The sequence below is a fragment of the Apium graveolens genome, chromosome 3, assembly GCF_009905375.1.
Source record: "Apium graveolens cultivar Ventura chromosome 3, ASM990537v1, whole genome shotgun sequence".
Taxonomy (NCBI): domain Eukaryota; kingdom Viridiplantae; phylum Streptophyta; class Magnoliopsida; order Apiales; family Apiaceae; genus Apium; species Apium graveolens.
Genome location: NC_133649.1, coordinates 206,635,416 through 206,650,491, shown reverse-complemented (window position 1 = coordinate 206,650,491; position 15,076 = coordinate 206,635,416).

The window sequence follows — 15,076 nt, the reverse complement described above, 5'->3', positions numbered from 1 at the left end:
TGCTGATCCTTTGAAAGGAATTGGGAGTTCTATCAACTGATGAGGTGAAGTGATTATCCATTGACAGACTTTGATCAACGGATGCTTCGTTATGAACTTCAACGGATGATGCACTTTGTCTTTCAACGGATGCTGCATTGCTTCTTTCAACGGAAGCTGAATTTTGACTTTCAACGGATGCAGCATTCTGTGCATTATCCAAAGGCAGACTCTGGTTTCTTCTTGAGATGCCTTCTTTATCATTCTCATCTTCACTATCATCATAATATATCTCAATATTGTCAAATTTGAGTCCTTCATGATGTCCCTCATCTGTTAGTCCATCAATCTTTTTATCATCAAACACAACATGTACAGATTCCATGACAATGTTGGTTCTTAGATTGTAGACCCTATATGATTTTCCAGCAGAATAACCAACAAATATTCCTTCATCAGCCTTTGCATCAAACTTTCCTTTGTGATCAGATTGATTCCTTAAGATGTAACATTTGCAACCAAAGACATGTAGAAAGTTTAAAGTTGGTTTTCTTCTCTTGAATAATTGATAGGGAGTCATGCATTTTGCTTGATTGATTAGAGAAATATTCTGAGTGTAACATGCACAGTTAACAGCCTCAGCCCAAAAATAAGTTGGGAGCTTTGACTCCTCAAGCATTGTCCTTGCAGCTTCAATTAGTGATCTGTTCTTCCTTTCCACCACACCATTTTGTTGTGGAGTTCTTGGAGCTGAGAACTCATGCATGATCCCATTTACTCCACAGAACATCTTCATGGTTGAATTCTTGAACTCAGTTCCATTGTCACTCCTAATATTCCTTACTTTGAAATCAGGATGATTGTTGACTTGCTTGATATGATTGATGATGATTTCACTAGCTTCATCCTTTGATCCAAGAAAATAAACCCATGAAAACTTTGAGAAATCATCTACAATCACTAGGCAGTATCTTTTCCTTGAAATTGACAATACATTGACTGGTCCAAAAAGATCCATATGTAGAAGTTGCAGTGGTTCATCAATTGCAGATTTAAGCTTCTTACTGAATGATACTTTCTTTTGCTTTCCTTTCTGACAAGCATCACACAGTCCATCCCTTATGAATTCCACTAGAGGCATTCCTCTAACTAAGTCCTTTTTGACTAGATCATTCATTGTCTTGAAATTCAAATGGGACAGCTTCTTGTGCCATAGCCAACTTTCAACTGGACTTGCTTTGCTGAGAAGACAAGTAATGGTTTCTGCATCTGTAGAGTTGAAATCAGCTATGTACACATTTCCTTTTCTAACTCCAGTTAGAACCACTTTATTGTCCTTTTTACTTGTGACAATACAGGCTTCAGAATTGAAGGAAACAGTATTCCCTCTGTCACATAGTTGACTGATGCTCAATAAATTGTGTTTGAGACCATCAACCAATGCAACTTCATCAATGATGACATTGTCTTTTGAAATCAAGCCATATCCCATAGTGAATCCTTTGCTGTCATCTCCAAAGGTTATGCTAGGGCCAACTTTCTCCTTAAATTCTGTGAGCAGGGTGAAATCTCCTGTCATGTGTCTTGAACAACCACTGTCCAAGTACCATAGATTCCTTCTTTATCCCTGCACACAACAAAATCAATCAAGTTGATTTTGGTACCCAAGTTTCCTTGGGTCCAGCCTTGTTAGTCTTTTTCCTAGACTTCATTCCTCCTGCATCTTTTGACTTAGGTAACTTTGGGTCAACCTTGGTCTCAGATGTGGTTGGTTGAAGTGTAGGGTTAGTCACAGAATCATTTAACACATTTGATTGAATTTGATAAGGCATAGGTTGTGCAAACATGTTATTCCACATAGGCATATTGTATGGCATTTGAGGCATACTAAATGCAGTAAAGTAAGGATTGTTAATGTATGGCATGTTTGCAAAATGTGCATGGGGATTCTGGTGAGACATAACAGGGATAGCATGCAGAGGTGACATAGACATGTTAGGCATGGAGGGATTTGAAGGCATGGGAGCATTTTTAACAGATTTGCAATTATCAGATAGGTGATTAACACTTTTACAATGTACACAGCTTTTTCTAGGAGCATACCTATCAGGTGTGTAATTGTTATGTTTATTAATCCCTACCTTCCCATTTCTTTTAGATTTTCTTTTAGTTTCCTTCTTATCCTCAACCAACTTAAGCCTATCTTTCAACTGATCTAAAGTCATGTGTCCTATATTCACCTTACTAACATCTCTGGATGTGCTAGCTCCTTCTTTGACAAAGTTCTTGAGAGTTGAATCATTCTTTGTATTTTTAAAAGAACTTGCCTGTTTTAATTGATGAGCCTTCAACGGATGCTCCTTTTCTTCCTTCAACGGATAACTTTCATCATCCGTTGATTCCACATCCGTTGACAATCCATCAATTAATTCTAACTTCTTTTTGTTTTTCTTCCAGGCATCCTCACAGAATGATTCAATTCCCTGAACCTTGGTAATTTGAACACCAACATCCCTAGATGTTTTCCAGGCCTTGATTACCTCTTGCTCACTTTCTAACTGTTTAGAAAGAATTTCTACTTTCTTAACAGCTTCTTCTAGTTTACTCTCGACAGTCAAGCATTTAAGTTTAATCTTTTCAAGCTCAATTACCTGACTCTCTAACACAGCATTCCTATCACTTAAAAACACATTATTTTCTTTGATCCTAGTGTTTTCTTTAGCTAGTGATTTAAGACAAACACGCAAATGATATAATTCATTGGACATATCATTTATGGCTTCATTGCATTCATGTTTAGAAAGCTGAGAGAGATCAGTAGTAATTACCTGGTTGCTTGATGAACTAGTTTTATTTTCATCAGAATTAACCATCAGGGCTAGGTTGACATATTCCACATCATCATCTTCATTTACCCCATCTGCTGCCCAATCATCTTGAGTGAGAAAAGCTCTTTCCTTTTGTTTGAGCAAATCAAAATACTTCCTTTTGTAATCAACTTGCTCAAATTTCTTTTTCTCAGAATTTGGCTTCCTACACTCACTTGCAAAGTGTCCACTAATGCCACAGTTGTAACATTTGAACTTTGATTTGTCCACCATGTTTTTGTTTGGCTTAGTGAACTTTGTGTTTTTCCTGAACTTCATCTTTGCAAACCTCCTGGACAGAAAGGCCAGATGTTCATCAATATCATCAGATTCATCCTGACTGGAATTGTCTTCATCCTCAGCAACTTGCTCTTTACCCTTGCTTGATTCTGATTTGCTTGTGCCAATTTTGAGACTTGGCATTGTCTTTTCCTCATTTCTGACTTCAACTTTTTCACTATTAGCTACAAGTGCAACTGATCCTCCTTTTCTCTTTCCCTTTTCCAACAGCTCATCTTGCTCTATCTCAAGTTCATAAGTCTTCAAAATTCCATATAATCTTTCAAGTGTGAAGTCCTTATAATCTTGAGAATTTCTTAGAGAAACAGTCATAGGCTTCCATTCCTTTGGTAGAGACCTTAGAAATTTTAGATTGGAGTCCTTGACTTGGTACACTCTCCCATACAGCTTTAATCCATTCAATAGTTTCTGAAATCTGTTAAATGTATCATTCAATGATTCTCCTTCTTCAAAGTGGAAATATTCATATTGTTGAATGAGAAGCTGCATTTTGTTTTCTCTAACTTGCTCAGTGCCTTCACAGATAAGCTGCACAGTATCCCAAATTTCCTTAGCAGTTTGGCTATTGATGATATTGTCAAACATATCTTGATCCAGGCCATTAAACAAAATGTTCATGGTTTTCTTGTCCTTGTGGACCTCTTCAATATCTTCAACAGTCCATTCTGCCTTTGGCTTGGGAATAGACTGTCCAACAGCAACTGTAGCGGTAGCAGCTGTGGCCACCTTGTGTGGGATGTGAGGACCATTCTCAATGCAGTTGATGTAGCTTTCATCTTGAGAGAGAAGATGTAAATGCATCTTCACCTTCCAGTGATGATAGTTATCTCTTTCCAGGATTGGAATCTTTACACCAATATCCTTCTTACTCATGATGTTAGCAGAATAGATCTTTAAACTCTTTGTATGTTAAGAGCTTGCTCTGATACCAATTGTTATTCCCAGTGGACTAACAATGAGATTTACAGAAGGGGGGTTGAATGTAAATCTCAAAACGTTTTCAAGTTTTGAGCAATTTGTAAGACTAAGTGTTTGAGTGATCAAATGTGTGTAAATTGCTTGGAGCTGATGCAGACAGATATATATTTAAACACAAATGTAATGAACACAAAGAACTTAAAAAATTTTCTGGTAGATTTGTTGTTCCACCAGAGATGTGTTATTTCAGAAAATCTGTGATTCAAAATTAAATCACAGCTGCTTCCTAGTACAAACTAGATGATTTTCTCTCTTGATATTTCTAAATAGCTCAGGGAAAATTCACATCTAATTACTAGCTACTACTTGGTTTATATAACACCAAGTTTACAAGTGAAGACAAAGATAAAGTACAATAAGACAATAGTTCTCCACTTGTTTCTGTTCCATTTTTATCCAGTGTAATATGGAATTATCTGTTGACTTTCCATTATGAACCAGACTAAAAACGGCTGCTTTTTCTGCTGTTCCTGAAATAGGCTACCACATCTCTGTCAATCCATGTGCCTCTGTCAGCTTTGTTAACTGTCACTATCAACTGCTATGAGACTGAGCATCCATTGAAGCTTTCATCCGTTGATGGCTTTATCCGTTGATGCTCTAGCAGTGCATCTGTTGAAGCTTTCATCCGTTGATGGCTTTATCCGTTGATGCTCTAGCAGTTGAAGCTTTATCCGTTGAAGCACTTATCCGTTGAAGCGTTAGAGACATCCGTTGAAGCTTAGTTTCTTATCCGTTGAGGGTCTTCAATATCCGTTGACACTTCTTCACTTATACAAAATTACAAGGCATGAAATATTTACAATTAGCCCTCCTACTTGTACATCCATTAGTAGTCAACATGACTGATTATCTCCTAACAACATCTAAGAATTACAGCTTGAAACCAGAGAGTGAGATGTGCTACAATACCAAACTTATTGCTAAGTAAGGCTACTCCTTCAACGAATAGCCAAGATGGTCTTATCCGTTGAGGCTACAAACACTAGATTTCTACTTAAGTGTTTTGCTGAACTTATCATCAAACTAATACACATATTCCTAACAATAATGCACTGTTAAGTTTTGTTAATCCAGGAATTGTACCATATGTTAATCTAAGGAGATGGCCGGTTGATTCGCATACAACAACCCCAATACCATTCCTATTATGACCTTCAGGCACATTTTGAATATGTTCACTATGAACATTGATCTTCACCCAACCAAACTCAGGAAATTCTCACACACGCTCTACATGTTCCATCTAATAAAACTTCTTAGAATGATGATATGTGAATGAATGAAATTTTTATTTGATATATTAAATTTAAAATATAACTATGATTGAATATATAAAGGACAATGGTGGATTTGACTAATGGTGAATATACATGACTCCTCAAAATTGGTCTCTCTTTTAACAGTTGCAATAGATTAAAATAAAGGTTGTAATCCTGAATGAACAAATAATTTTTAGCAAATACAACTTGAAAACGACACGTGAACAAACATGACATAACTCTAATGATATAATATAGTTGATTGACTCTAATTAAAATGCAAACATAAATCAGTATTAAGACATGTAATAATCTGAGTTATTCTGGCAAAACTCTTATATTTTGGACAAATCATAGTTGCTCATGGAGAATCCATGTGTTCACCATCTATGTCATCAAGTATCATGTACAGAAAAATAGATCAAGTTAGTTAATCTATATTGCGTTTTTAACAAAATAGGGAAAAGTATGATAAATCCGATCAATAAATCTATACCTGTTAGGAATATGTGTATTAGTTTGATGATAAGTTAAACAAAACAATTAAGTAGAAATCCAATGTGTGTAGCCTCAACGGATAAGACCATCTTGGCTATCCGTTGATGGAGTAGCTTTACTTAGAAATAAGTTTAGTATTGTAGCACATTCCAGTCTCTGTATTTAAGTTATAATTCTTAGAAGTTGTGGGAAATTATAAGTCATGTTGACTACTAGTGGATATGCAAATAGGAGGGCTAATTATAAATATTTCATGCCTTGTAATTTTATGTAAATGAAGTGGTATCAATTGATAGATTAAAGGCCTTCAACGGATGAGAAACAAAGCTTCAACGGATGTCTCTAAAGCTTCAACAGATAATATCCATCAACGGATGAGTGCATCAACGAATAAAGCTTCAACTGTTAAAGCATCAACGGATGTCACTAAAGCATCAACGGATAAAGCCATCAACGGATGAAAGCTTCAATGGATGCTTAGTTCCATAGCAGTTGATAGTGACAATTCATAAGCTGATAGAGGCCCATGGGTTGACAGAGACAATTGGAATGTGGTAGCCTCTTGGAGGAATCAAGAAAAAGCAGCATTTCCATTCTGGTGCAAACAAGGAAGTATTCAAAGATTCACAGATTATCTTAGATTGTATTGGATAGAGAAATGAAGAAGAAACATGTGGAGACCTATTTTATAATTGTATTTTATCTTTGTCTTCACTTGTAAACTTGGTGATATATAAACCAAGTTGCAGCTAGTAATTAGATGTGAATTTTCCAGAGCTGTTTAGAAAAACATAGAGAGAAAATCATCTAGTTTGTACTAGGAAGCAACTGTGATCAATTCTTTGTATCACAGATTTTCTGAAATACACATCTCTTGTGGAATAACAAGTCCACCAGAAAAGTTTTTAAGGCCTTTGTGTTCTTTACATTTGTGTCTTGAATATACATCTGTCTGCACCTGCTCAAAGCAATTCACACACATCTGTTCATCATACACTTAGCTTTTGAAACTGCTCAAAGCTTGAAAAAGTTTTAAGATTTACATTCAACCCCCTTCTGTAAATCTCATTGTTAGTTCCTTGGGAATAACAATTGGTATCAGAGCAAGCTCTTGACATACAAAGAGTTTAAAGATCTATTCTACTAACATCATGAGTAAGAAGGATATCGGAGTGAAGATTCCAATCCCGGAAAGAGATAATTATCATCACTGGAAAGTGAAGATGCATCTACATCTTCTCTCTCAAGATGAAAGCTACATCAACTGCATTGAAAATAGTCCTCACATCCCTCACAAAGTAGCCACAACTGCCACTGCCACAGTTGCTATTGGAAAGTCTATTCCCAAGCCAAAAGCAGAATGGACTGGTGAAGATATTGAAGAGGTTCACAAGGACAAGAAGGCCATGAACATTTTGTTTAATGGCCTAGACAAAGATATGTTTGATAATGTCATTAACAGCCAAACTACTAAGGAAATTTGGGATACTATGCAACTTATCTGTGAAGGTACTGAACAAGTTAGAGAAAACAAAATGCAGCTTCTCATTCAACAATATGAATATTTTCATTCTGAAGAAGGAGAATCATTGAATGATACCTTCAACAGATTTCAGAAACTGTTGAATGGATTGAAGCTGTATGGCAGAGTGTACTAAGTCAAGGATTCCAACCTAAAATTTCTGAGATCTCTACCAAAGGAATGGAAGCCTATGACTGTTTCACTAAGGAATTCTCAAGATTATAAGGACTTCACACTTGAAAGATTATATGGAATTTTAAAGACCTATGAACTTGAGATGGAGCAAGATGAGCTGTTGGAGAAGGGAAAGAGAAAAGGTGGATCAGTTGCACTTGTAGCTGAAAATGAGAAACTGCAGCCAGGAATGAAGAAAAGACAATGTCAAGTCTCAAAATTGGCACAAGCAAATCAGAATCAAGCAAGGGAAAGGAGCAAGCAGCTGAGGTTGAAGACAATTCCAGTCAAGATGACTCTGATGATGTTGATGAACATCTGGCTTTTCTGTCCAGAAGGTTTGCAAAGATGAAATTCAAGAAAAACACTAGAGCCACTAAGCCAAACAAGAACATGGTGGACAAATCTAAGTTCAAGTGTTATAACTGTGGCACAAGTGGACACTTTGCAAGTGAGTGCAGAAAGCCAACTTCTGAAAAGAAGAAATTTAAGCAAGTGGATTACAAAAAGAAATATTTCGAATTGCTCAAACAAAAGGAAAGGGCTTTTCTGACTCAGGAAAATGACTGGGCAGCTGATGGAGCCAATGAAGATGATGATATGGAGTATGTCAACTTAGCCCTGATGGCTAATTCTGATGAAAATGAAACTAGTTCATCAAGCAACCAGGTAATCACTACTGACCTCTCTCAGCTTTCTAAAAATGAATGCAATGAAGCTATAAATGATATGTCCAATGAATTATATCATTTACGTGTTTCCCTTAAATCACTGGCTAAAGAGAACATAAGAATTAAAGAGAATAATTTATTTTTAAGTGATAGGAATGCTGTGTTAGAGGGTAAGGTAATTGAGCTTGAAAAGATTAAGAAAGTAGAAGTTCTTTCCAGACAACTAGAACGTGAGCAAGAGGTAATCAAGGCCTGGAAAACATCTAGGGATGTTAGTGCTCAAATTGTCAAGGTTGAAGGAATTGAATCACTCTGTGAGAATGCCTGGAAGAAAAACAAAAAAGAAATAGAATTAATTGATGGACTGTCAACGGATGTGGAATCAACGGATGATGAAAGTCATCCGTTGAAGGAAGAAAAGGAGCATCCGTTGAAGGCTCATCAATTGAAACAGGCAAATGATTCTAAAAGGAATAATTTGAAAAATCTCAGTAAGAAGTTTGGTTCAACTTCCAAGAACTTTGTCAAAGAAGAAGCTAGCACATCCAAAGATGCCAGTAAGGTGAATATAGGACAATGACTTTAGATCAGTTGAAAAATAGGCTTAAGTTGGTTGAGGATAAAAAGGAAACTAAAAGAAAATCTAATAGAAATGGGAAGGTAGGGATTAACAAACACAACAATTACACACCTGATAAGTATGCTCCTAGAAAAAGTTGTGTGTATTGTAGTAGTGTTAATCATCTATCTGCTAACTGCAAATCTGTTAAGAATGCTCCCATGCCTTTAACTCCCTCCATGTCTAACATGTCTATGTCACCACTGCATGCTATGCCTGTTATGTCTCAACAGAATCCACATGCACATTTTCCAAACATGCCATATGTTAATAATCCTTATTTTGCTGCATTTAGTATGCCTCAAATGCCATACAACATGCTTATGTGGAATAATATGTTTGCACAATCTATGCCTTATCAAATTCAATCAAATGTGCTAAATGATTCTGTGACTAACCCTACACTTCAACCAACTACATCTGAGATCAAGGTTGACTCAAAGTTACCTAAGTCAAAAGGTGCAGGAAGTGTGAAGTCTAGGAAAAAGACTAACAAGGCTGGACCCAAGGAAACTTGGGTACCAAAATCAACTTGATTTGATTTTGTTGTGTGCAGGGAAAAAGAAGGAATCTATGGTACTTGGACAGTGGTTGTTCGAGGCACATGACAGGAGATTTCATCCTGCTTACAGAGTTCAAGGAGAGAGCTGGCCCTAGCATAACCTTTGGAGATGACAGCAAAGGGTTCACTATGGGATATGGCTTGATTTCAAAGGAAAATGTCATCATTGATGAAGTTGCATTAGTTGATGGTCTCAAATACAATCTATTGAGCATCAGTCAACTATGTGACAGAGGGAATACTGTTTCCTTCAATTCTGAAGCCTGTGTTATCATAAGTAAGAAGGACAACAAAGTGGTTCTAACTGGAGTTAGAAAAGGGAACGTGTACTTGGCTGACTTCAACTCTACAGATGCAGAATCAATTACTTGTCTTTTCAGCAAAGCAAGTCAAGATGAAAGTTGGCTATAACACAAGAGGCTGTCCCATTTGAATTTCAAGATAATGAATGATCTAGTCAAAAAGGACTTAGTTAGAGGAATGCCTCTAGTGGAATTCTCAAGGGATGGACTGTGTGCTACTTGTCAGAAAGGAAAGCAAAAGAGAGCATCATTCAGTAAGAAGCTTGGATCAGCAATTGATGAACCATTACAACTGCTACATATGGATCTTTTTGGACCAGTCAATGTATCGTCAATTTCAAGAAAAACATATTGCCTAGTGATTGTAGATGATTTCTCAAAGTTTTCATGGACCTATTTTCTTGGATCAAAGGATGAAGCTAGTGAAATCATTATCAATCATATCATGCAAGTCAACAACCATCCAAATTTCAAAGTAAGGAATATCAGGAGTGACAATGGAACTGAGTTCAGGAATTCTACCATGAGGTTGTTCTGTGAAGAAAATAGGATCATGCATGAGTTCTCAGCTCCAAGGACTCCACAACAGAATGGTGTGGTGGAAAGGAAGAACAGATCACTAATTGAAGCTGCAAGAACAATGCTTGAAGAGTCAAAACTCCCAACATATTTTTGGGCTGAGTCTGTTAACTGTGCATGTTACACTCAGAATATTTCTCTAATCAATCAGGCAAAAGGCATGACTCCCTATCAATTGTTGAAGAGAAGAAAACCAACCTTAAACTTCCTTCATGTCTTTGGTTGCAAATGCTACATTCTAAGGAGCCAACCTGACCACAAAGGCAAGTTTGATGCAAAGGCTGATGAAGGGATATTTGTTGGTTATTCTGCTGGAAAATCATATAGGGTCTACAATCTAAGAACCAACATTGTTATGGAATCTGTGCATGTTGTGTTTGATGATAAAAAGATTGATGGACTAACAGATGAGGGATATCATGAAGGACTCAAATTTGACAACATTGAGATATATTGTGATGATAGTGAAGATGAGAATGATGGAGAAGACACTTCAAAAAGGATTCAAAATCTACCTTTGGATAATGCACAAAATGCTGCATCAGTTGAAAGTCATAATTCAGCATCCGTTGACAGAAGTAATGCAGCATCCGTTGAAAGACAAAGTGCATCATCCGTTGAAGTACATAATGGAGCATCCGTTGATCATAGTTCATCAACGGATAATCAATTTACATCATCAGTTGATAGAACTCCTAGTTCCTTACAAAGGACCAATAACACAGGGGGAGTTTCAACCAATCAACACTCTATCTCACATCATGACAATACTGAGGCAACCTCATCTAGAGCTAATCTACCACCTCAAAGGAAATGGACCAAGAATCATCCTTTTGAACTAATCATTGGTGATGCAACATCTAAGGTGCAAACTAGAAGGGCTACTCAAGATGAATGTCTATACAGTAGTTTTCTATCACAGGAGGAACCTAAGAGAGTGGAAGAAGCTCTATTGGATCCAGATTGGATTTTAGCAATGCAAGAGGAACTAAACCAATTTGAGAGGAACAAAGTATGGAAGCTGGTACCCAAGCCAAAGAACAAAAGTTCTATTGACACAAAATGTGTGGCGCCCTCCAAACCCGGGTCAGAAGTTTGGGGTCCACAACGCATACTCAATATATAAACCTGTATATAAAATATTATTTGCAATGACCCTGCTTTACATAACCACGGATCGCAACAGGTTAAAGTATGAAAACAAGCCAAAACCTTAACTCTTATTACAACGTACCAAATCCTAACTAATTTAATTTACAACTGATATGAAATTATTCTTACAACCTTACTATCTTACTACTGCAATAAGCTCCTGCTAGCTCGATCAATCATAATCTGGAATCCTAGCTCGAACATTGAACTGGGAAACCTCGCTATCAACCGTATCCTTCTTAACTGTAGAATACATAAAAAGATTCGCAAGAGTGAGCTAACTAGCTCAGCAAGTCATATTATCAATAACTGAGGTTAAACAATAATAAACGAGGTGATTCAAAAGAATCAAGTTTCTTGTTAAACAACCAATAGAATTGGATATTCATTTTAAGTTTTTTTTAAAACCAAGGTTAGGCTGCTGATTAGTCACGCACTAACCCCGAGCAAAGCACACAACATTGCTCTAACTACTGGATCCAAGGCACACATTGGCCTAACTTGATCATTGATATGGTCTAACCACGAATCTGGTCCACACAAAGAAAACTATCCAATTCTAATGCAGTTCAATATGATAAATAATAGAATTCAATAAAACCAGATCATAATCAATAACAATAAAACATTTGTATAAGAGCATGGTAAAAATTCATGGTTACCGAAAGGGTATGTCAAAGTACATAAAAGAAGTGGCCTCCAGCTGGTAGGATAATCGGGGATTAGATGAATAGTGTTTTTACAAGGTTTTAGTACTTTGATATCACTGGGTATGGTTGAGTATAAAAGTTTCTGTATGATTATAAAATTTTGTTCCAGTGATTGGTATAGGATGGTTATATATTTGTGGGGTAGTCTCGTATTTGTGTGGTTTATTATCTGGTATATCAACAAGAAATGGTTCACAAAGAATAAGGCTTGCGGCTCAAAGATCAAATAATGTGGCTCCGGTTTAAGGCTGAAGGATTCAAAGTGCTTACAGTGTAAAACAGAGCTATTTTAAAATATTTACTTTATATCTCGAGAAAGGTTTAGAAATACTTGCCTTATCATAATCGATTTTAACTTCACTTGTACTTGTCTAATGACTCCATTCAACCATCACTCGTCTGCTTTTCTTATGCCTCGCTTCTATCCTCTGATTACTTGCTGTAATTTCTACATGTCAATTCTATTTCCTGATCACCTGCTTCCCTTTCTTACGCCTTGCTTACTTTTATTCGATGATTTTGATATGGATACGATCGTCTTGTCGAGAGCTTCATTTTGACTATTCATACGCCTCCATCGGATTCCAATAACGTCTTCAAATCTTTGTTTGATTACGAAGAACACGAAGAACACGAAGAACACGGTTCATTTCTCTGAATAATTATCTATTTAACTGTTTGCAAATAATTTTTCGTATAAAATAAAATACGGTAGAGGCTATTTATAATTATGGGAAATTAGTATCCCGTTGGATCATTCCGGATATAAAACGGTACGTTTATTTATAAAAACTGATCCAAACAGTATCGGTTTTCGGGATAATTATCCAAATCAGTACAATTTGTACTGCGGTCTTGGTCTCAACGCCTGATTACACGTATTACGAGGTGATAATTGTGATAGTTTAATAAAAAGCTCCCGTTTATCGAAAATACGAGTTTTATTGATTTACCGAAATGAATAATGTATCGAAAATGTTGCGCCGGGACCCGTGCAGGACAAACCGTACGCCGGATCGAAAAAGTCGAAACATGGAAAATGCTCGGAATATTGCAATTAGGTTAGGAAGGAGTTCTCGGAAGAGTTTCGGGGTTCTAAAAACGTAAAAACAAATGACGTCGGTTGGTTCCCGTTTTTATAAAATAGATTTTAAATACCCGGAAAAAGATTTTATAAATTTCATATGATTCTTATAAATTCATAAATCAACATAAAAATAATTAGGAAGATATGACAATTATCTATATTTTACTTTGGACATATAAAATTAAAATACTCAATTAATAATATTTTTAAATATCCAAACACAAATAACACTTAACAATTAATTCACAGAATAGATACTGAACACAGATAATAATTATTTATTAGCGAAAATATTTACACGATATATCGCGGATATTACAAAATGGGTATTCAGAAACAAGATGGATGAAAATGGCATCGTCATAAGGAATAAAGCTAGATTGGTTGCCAAGGGCTACTCTCAACAAGAGGGAATAGATTTTAATGAGACGTTTGCTCCTGTTGCAAGACTTGAAGACATCCAAATTTTTCTAGCCTATGCAGCCCATGCCAATTTCAAAGTCTATCAAATGGATGTCAAAAGTGCATTTCTGAATGGAGAATTGGAGGAAAAAGTTTATGTGAGCCAACCTCCAGGGTTTGAAGATCCAAATTTTCCAAACCATGTGTATTATCTGTTGAAAGCACTCTATGGACTAAAGCAAGCACCTAGAGCCTAGTATGAGACTTTGTCAAAATTTCTCCTAGATAATTACTTCACAAGAGGTACTGTTGACAAAACTCTTTTCTTTAGAAATATTAATGGCTCTACAATACTTGTCCAAATTTATGTAGATGATATTATATTTGGTTCTACAGATGATAAACTTTGTAAAAAGTTTGCTAAGTTAATGCAAAGTAAATATGAAATGAGCATGATGGGAGAGCTAACTTATTTTCTTGGTTTACAAGTTAAACAAGTTAGTGGTGGAATTTTCATTAGTCAAACTAAATATATTTTTGATCTTTTAAAGAAGTTTGACTTAATGGAATGTTCATCTGCAAAAACTCCCATAGCCACTGCCACTAAGCTTGAATTAAACAAGGCTAAAAAGTCTGTGGACATTACAAGCTATAGAGGCATGGTTGGTTCACTTCTATATTTAACTGCCAGTAGACCTGATATAATGTTTTTTACATGTCTTTGTGCTAGATTTCAAGCTGATCCTAGAGAATCTCACTTAGTTGCTATTAAAAGAATTTTCAGATATCTTAAAGGGACTCCAAATCTAGGAATTTGGTATCCTAGAGAGTCTGGTTTTGATCTAATTGGCTACTCAGATGCAGATTATGCAGGTTACAAAATAGACAGGAAAAGTACAACTGGCACCTGTCAATTTCTAGGGAATAAGCTTGTGTCATGGTTCAGTAAGAAGCAAAATTCTGTTTTTGCATCAACAGCTGAGGCTGAGTACATTGCTGCTGGTAGTTGCCGGGCACATATATTATGGATGAGGAATCAACTATTTGACTATGGGCTAAATTTTAACAAAATTCCAATATTCTGTGACAACACAAGTGCCATTGCCATTACTGAAAATCCAGTGCAGCATTCAAGAACCAAGCACATTGACATCAAGTAACACTTCATAAGGGAACATGTGATGAATGGTACAGTGGAACTTCATTTTGTTTCAAGTGAAAAACAGATTGTAGACATTTTACCAAGCCACTTGATGAATCAACATTCACAAGATTAGTAAGTGAGCTAGGTATGCTTAATTATTCCTAAATTCTTGTTCTAATTGTAATTTGTTTTGTAGTCTGAAATGAATTTGTTGCAAGAACAAAGTTGGCTTTAAGTAAAGTTTATTCTATCAATGGATATTCCCTAT